This window comes from Hydra vulgaris, chromosome 04 (genome assembly GCF_038396675.1).
Source record: "Hydra vulgaris chromosome 04, alternate assembly HydraT2T_AEP".
In the NCBI taxonomy this organism is placed as follows: Eukaryota; Metazoa; Cnidaria; class Hydrozoa; order Anthoathecata; family Hydridae; genus Hydra; species Hydra vulgaris.
Genome location: NC_088923.1, coordinates 6,422,333 through 6,428,729, shown reverse-complemented (window position 1 = coordinate 6,428,729; position 6,397 = coordinate 6,422,333). Strand labels below are relative to the sequence as shown.

General features: G+C 29.3%; 1 long non-coding RNA gene across 1 annotated transcript; it reads right to left on the bottom strand.

Annotated features, from left to right (window-relative positions):
* Window positions 1-2,629: 2,629 nt before the first annotated feature.
* Window positions 2,630-6,172, bottom strand: LOC136078963 (uncharacterized). Its single transcript, XR_010637822.1, has 3 exons — window positions 5,817-6,172; window positions 3,295-3,464; window positions 2,630-2,838 (listed from the first exon to the last, which is right to left on the bottom strand). It is a non-coding gene; the product is annotated as an uncharacterized LOC136078963 (long non-coding RNA).
* Between the last annotated feature and the right edge of the window lie 225 nt (window positions 6,173-6,397).

The following is a 6,397-nucleotide window of genomic DNA, read 5'->3' as shown; positions in this document are numbered from 1 at the left end:
TCAACTTTAAACACATTGACATTCATAGTGATGAACTGAGAGTTTATATTAGGATATCTTTTTACACTGTGATTTTAAAAACTGACGCAACCTGTTTTTAATTATCACTGGCTAAATAAACGAGCTAAAATTAACAGAAAACTAGGATTAGAAGCAGAAACACTTAGAAAAAGATAAATAGCAAGAAAGAAATAATTTTTACCACACAGGTGAAAAACAGGTACCAAAACAGGCCTGGATCTGATGGGTCGATTCCTGATGCAGAAATACCTAAACCTAAAATACTTATTAAGCAAGAGACATAATCAATTTTATTAGCCTATGAATTTATTTGCATAACTTTATAAATTAGACAAATGTTATGAATTAATTATATGTGTGCTTAATTGTGGCAAAATTTACAATGATACTAACTACAATAGGATAAATTATTTATTAATAAATTACTATAATGTGATAACTTTCGCATCATTTTGTTTTGTTTTTGTCTATAATTTCTATAAATTTATAAATCCACCAACTATTGAGCCGAAATTCAGCACACCAAAATATAACTAATTCATAACATTTGTCTAATTTATAATGTAATACAACTATTACTATATATATATTATAAAGTTTATATTATTATTACTATATATTATAAAGTACTATATTTATTACCATAATACTTTTAGTAATATAGTAATTTCTCCTATTATAGCAATATTGAAATTTTTGTAATAATGCCATGTAAAGAAACTGATTTGCAATTGTTTTTAGTTGAAACATTAAACATTCAAGTACTTCATTTATCAACACTTATGAGTACTTATTTACTCAAGTGTTTAACTATATCTTTAATCTATATATTTTTTGCATATGTACATTATGCTACAAACAAAATAATAGACAAACCCGCAAACAGTTAATAGTACATACACACAATACTACATACACAAATACACGTCGTTCTACCAGTCTAGCACAAAGCTCTCTCATCTCTCTCTATCTCTTTTTATAAATATATATATACATACATATATTTATATACATATAAATATACACACACACATACTATCATTGAAAGTCAACATACACGATCCAAGCAAAAAAATACATAAACATTTAAGATAACCCCAATGACTTATACCAATTTCACTAATGGTTATACAAGCTTGGACGGGAATGGCGTGCGATTTTGTCCATTGTTTGACCACGCAAGTAATAATAATCTTTGACAATTTAACCATGGTTGCTTTGATGCTTCAACAATTTAAATAATTTTTTTTTTAACGCTTGGGAAATACTTTACAAAAACTAAACTAAACTAAATTAGAAAGAGCAATAATTAAAAATAAAGAATTCCTAACGAAAGAAAAATCTCGACTCAAAAAACTTAAACCAACAATTATTTTAAGTTACGTTTACAAATAATTAACGTTTATCTTTTGTTACAAATTAAGCTATTGAAGCGTTTCATCGCAACGAGATTTAGTTTTAATTTCCCAGTGTAAACAGTTCAGTCAGCTAGACAGCTGAATAAACGATCTAAAAGCGTCAGAATCTAGGCAGTAACCTTATATATATTTTTAATGAAGTTTGTTGGTTTATTTTACTGTAACATATATATTTATAAAATAATATATATGCCGTATATATTATATTACGTTATATATTTATACTTCTTCGTTTTTTTGAATCCAATAAATTTTGTTATGCATTGAAATAATAATTCTTTGATAATTTTTATCCTAATTTTAATTTTGCGTTACAATCAATTCGTCACTTTATTTATAAGTGCTTCATACAATAAATTAAAAACAAAATAAAAAATCATTTTCATGAAAATATTCCTTTATAAGATTTATAAACATTGTAAGATAAAAATATTCAAAAATACTTCTAAAGCTTTACATTTATCATATACATAAAGAACATTGGCTCTCTTCGGCGGAGATTTTCATTTAACATCAGCCGATAAAAACATTAAACAAATTACTTTAAAAATCTTTGCGCTTGACAGCCAACAATCTTATTTTAAGCAACCATTAAAACTAATAATTATAAAAAAAGTCTTCGCATAATATAAAAAGCTTTACAAAAGATCAATGATCAGAAGTTATTTCTAACGTCTTTTTAAACAGTTTTTCTCAACGTATTTCTGAAACGTTTTATTTGTCAATACATCAAAGCAACCGTGGTTAAATTGTCAAAATATTTTTATTATTTGCGTGGTTAAACAACACGCCAAATCGCACGCCATTCCCGTCCTGTCCAAGCCTGGCTATAGAATACTAAATTACCAATGTCATAGAGGTGTAAGCATGTTGTGTCAAAAACAATTTAACACCATGACACAAACAGCACAATTAGGGCAATTTATACCAGTGTCACAAAAAACAAAATATATTATTGTGCCAATGTATATGCTAATATCAGAAAGGTATAAAAATTCATGCCAATACCAATTTCATGGCATAAACTAAAAATGAAGTATTATTTTGCAAATAAATACAATTGCAAATAACCTGTAATTATGAAAAAGCAATAAGAGTTGCCAATGATGGCTACTATGAAGGCAACAATTATGACTAAACTAAAACTATAACAATCTGAAAAATCTGTTCCTGAAGTTTTAGAAGCAACTATTACTTAACGACGGATTTTATTAATTTTTTTAAACAACAATTACTGTTGGTGTATTATAATTATAATTATTACTAACTTATTAGTGAGATATAACTTAACTTATTAGCATTGTGTTACTGCAGAATTTCTTTTGAAAGTTTTCGGAAATCGCATTTAGAAAAAAACCAATTACAGTCAGATACCATTTTGAATGTAGAAATACAAATCCTAAAAAATAAATTAATACTGATGCATAAATTTAAAAAATATATTTTTATCTATTATGTATTAAGTCTCTTTCACAACTTTATAAAAATTTATACAAACTTTATACATTCGAAAGGAAAAAAAGGACAGCGAGATGATGGTATTTATGATTGTTAATACTTGTTTGTCAAACGTTTTTTTGTAATCTTATTGCATTTAAATATACTGTAAATATTTTTAGAATGAAACCAAAACTTAAAAAAAAAAATCTTTTTAATTGTGCAACTAAATATTAAAAAAAATTAGATAACCTAACTTGACAAAAGGATAACCTGCCCTTACGGATCTATTCAAATGACCTGATATATTGAAATGACCTGACGGATATATTGAAATATTACATGATACGCAAGTAAAATCTAATTTGGCAGTTAAGTTTTACTTGCGGTTGTGGTTAGTACTATTAATGTTATTTACCTTTAAAATGGTATTAAAACCATTCAGAATTATTTTCAATATTATTCTTTCAATTGGCTCTGGCAATCACGACAAATCCAAATTTCATCTTCCTTTCATAGGCACTTAGTGGGATTTTTTCACAATCACGATGAAACCATTTTCTACAAGCACAACATTGTGCCATTTGCCTTATAATAAAATATTAAAATATATGTTTAAGTAATAAATTCAATAAACTTCTGACAACATTTAAAAAATTGTAAATTGTGATTTAACATATTAAATATTACATATATATAATATGTTTATTCTTATATATATAAAAATGTTAGCAACTTAACCCATTAAGCGGCACCTTTTTTTTTTAGCCGTACATCCAAATGCGCGGGTTATTTTGAATAAAACTCAACTTTTTACTAATTCAAATTTAATATGAAAATAATGTATAAAAATATCATTTAAAACACAGTATTAGTGAGAAAACATGTTATTAATACTAAAAAATATATATTTTAACACTAGTAGTATTTTTTTGAATGATAGAGTTGGAAACATGGTGCAGCACACAACCCTACATCACAAGGGGTGCACTCATAACGAGAATCTTTTCTTTTCCCCTTTTTTCTGCATACAACACACCTCCGTTGAGGTGCAGTTTTACATTCTGTTTCCGGAACATATGATGGAAAATGACGATGCACTAATCGCATTGGATTTCCATCAAGACTTAGTCTCCCACCCTGTCCGGATGTTACTATGTCATAACCATAAAAAGAAACTAAAGCACTAACAAGCTGCATTCTGAATTCTAAAGCCTTTAGTTTACCTCCTAACATTTTGTGAATGACTTGTGCATTAAATATGGAAAGATTAATCAGATGAAAATAAAACTTCTTATACCACTTTTTCACCCTTTTTCGCTCACAAGCATAGGAGGTGCTCATTTGATCACTAAGATCAACACCACCCATGTTGCTGTTGTAAATGTGGATAACAGTTGGTACTTCTTTCCTTGCACCTTTACGTAAGACAATTTCTAAAGTATCAGGTATGCAGGTGGTTATCATGTAAACATCACGTTTATCCTTCCAATGCATTACCATGAATTGATAACCTTGCTCGTATGCAACACACCTTTTATTTGATTTCAATTTTGCATTAATAACATCTTTTGGTGTAGATACTTTCTGTAGCTTCGTAATGTTCCCACAACATCAGTCTTTCTTTGAACAAGAAAATCACAAATTTCCAATGAGGTATACCAATTGTCAAGGTATATACACCGTCCAACATCTAACAGTCCTTCAGATAATGACATTACTACATCGGTGGCCTGATATTTGTATTGTTGAGAAATTTCTGTGCCAGCACCAAGGTATATAACTTGATTCCAGACATATCCTGTTTTCCCACATGCCAATGCAAACGTCTTAATACCGAAGCGTGCACTTTTTGATCGTATCGGTTGTTTAAACGACAGCCTTCCCTTCCACAAAAGTAATGATTCATCTATGGATATATCACGTCCTGGTTGTAACATAATTTTCCAGCGGTTAACAATGTACTCCTGAATGTATTTAATTTTTATATCCTTTGTATAACTTTTGTCCACAAAACTAGAAATATCTACAAAATGAAGAAATCTCTCTAGCAATAATAATTTGTTTTGCGATAGTATACTTTTAAAGCCTGGTGTTTCAAACAGTTTGCTTTTTGTATAGTACATTCGCAATTTGGGCTTTCGAATAATACCACAGTAGATTATCACTGCAAAATGAAGGCGTATGTCACGAGATGTAAATATTGCTCCACTATTGATAAATTTAAATATACGAGAGCTTCTTTGAAATACTTTACCTCCTGTCATTTGGTTAAAGTATATGTTAGTTTGTTCAGCAATGTACTCACAAAGTTCGTTTGTAATAATATATTCAAATAATTCAAGAGGGTCAGAGTTTTTTATATCTCCATTGACTTTTTCTTCAGAAATAAAATTAAATCGTCTCATTCTTTCTTTAGGAGGTTCCTTTTGCCAATTTAAATTCTCATAGCAACTAACTTTCTTCTTCTTTAGAGCTGGAACTACTTTTATATTCTTGATATTTTGCTCAATTGATGGAATATTCTTAAAATTATCGTCACTGTAATCACTCAGATATTATTCTTCATCTGTTTCTGATTCGATTAAAAATTCTATTTCACTGTCAGATAAAGATTCTGTCAACGAAGAAAGATCTGAGTCTTCTTCCAAGACAAAATTTACAGCGTCTTGAACAGATATTGATCGTCGTTTATCTACCATATTTTTTTTTATTTCTAAACGAAATTTGTGTTTATTAGTTCCGTAGAACATTCGAGAATAGTAAAATCGTGGTTTGAAGGGTGTATGACTAATTTTAAGGTGTTACAAACTCTATAAGTAACACCTTATACCAGTGCGTATTATTACGGCGGTGCTCCTTAACTCCTAAAACGGTCCTCCGTATTATTACGGCGTTTTGTCTTAAAGGGTTAACTCATTAATAATTGTGAAAATATACCTGTTAAATATGTCTTCATCTCCAGGTAACCAAAACATGCGACATGAGCAATGCAATGGAATACGAATCGTCTTAGCAGCACATTTTCTGAAAGAACTAGGATTTTTAGTCACTGAAAATATCTCCAACCGATTGTTTAAAATACATTTTAGGAGATGACTTCTCATTTCACTTTGCTCAAACATCAGACTTGTTGATGGTATACTTTTAGTTTCAAGAATCTGACGAGCCCAAGCAATAGCATAAATTCCATAATCCACACCATTTGTTTGTTGCTGAATTGGCAAAACTTTAAAAGTAAGATTTTTTTCTTGACAATGTAAAAGGGAGCATATTTGCCTTTTCGTGGGCAAGCTGATTGAACCATGGAAAAGGATGTCAAATGTATTATTTCCCCTGGTTGACAATCATATGTGGTCACACATATCCAGTGAAGATTTCCATCATAAAGAATTTGGACAAATGGAGTGCTTGGATATATATGAAAAGATAAAACTTGTCCTTTAATAGGATCTTGCAGACCAACATCAATATTTAACTGAATTGACATTAGTTGCTGACAAAAATGAATCACCTTTTCA